Below are 431 nucleotides of genomic sequence, written 5' to 3' on the forward strand. Positions count from 1 at the left end.
ATCCAAGTGGTCTTATTCAACTTCATTTTGATCTGCATTTGTAGAATGTTACAATGCACAGCAGCTACTTACGAACAAATGAATCTAGATATGCCACCACTGGATCGATTTGGACAACATTACCATACTTTTTATCATATGGAAATCACAGACAATTGGATTCAACCTTCCCTTATCCCACAGATAATCATGATCATCATTATCATGGCTTGGTTGAGCTTTAATCTTTTTATACAGACTCAAGTAAGTTGTTATATTTTGGGCTAGGACTGTAACCAACTCAGAACTTAGTCGAGCTCATTGCTTTTCAATAAGATGCTTCAACAGGCCACAAGCTGAAATGCGTTTGTAAGCAGCTGACTACTTTCTCAGGGTTTAATGTTATATTGCCTCCATTTCGAACAATCCCATCAGTCTCAGGGGCTGCAGAA

Source organism: Labrus bergylta, chromosome 18, assembly GCF_963930695.1.
Source record: "Labrus bergylta chromosome 18, fLabBer1.1, whole genome shotgun sequence".
Lineage (NCBI taxonomy): Eukaryota > Metazoa > Chordata > Actinopteri > Labriformes > Labridae > Labrus > Labrus bergylta.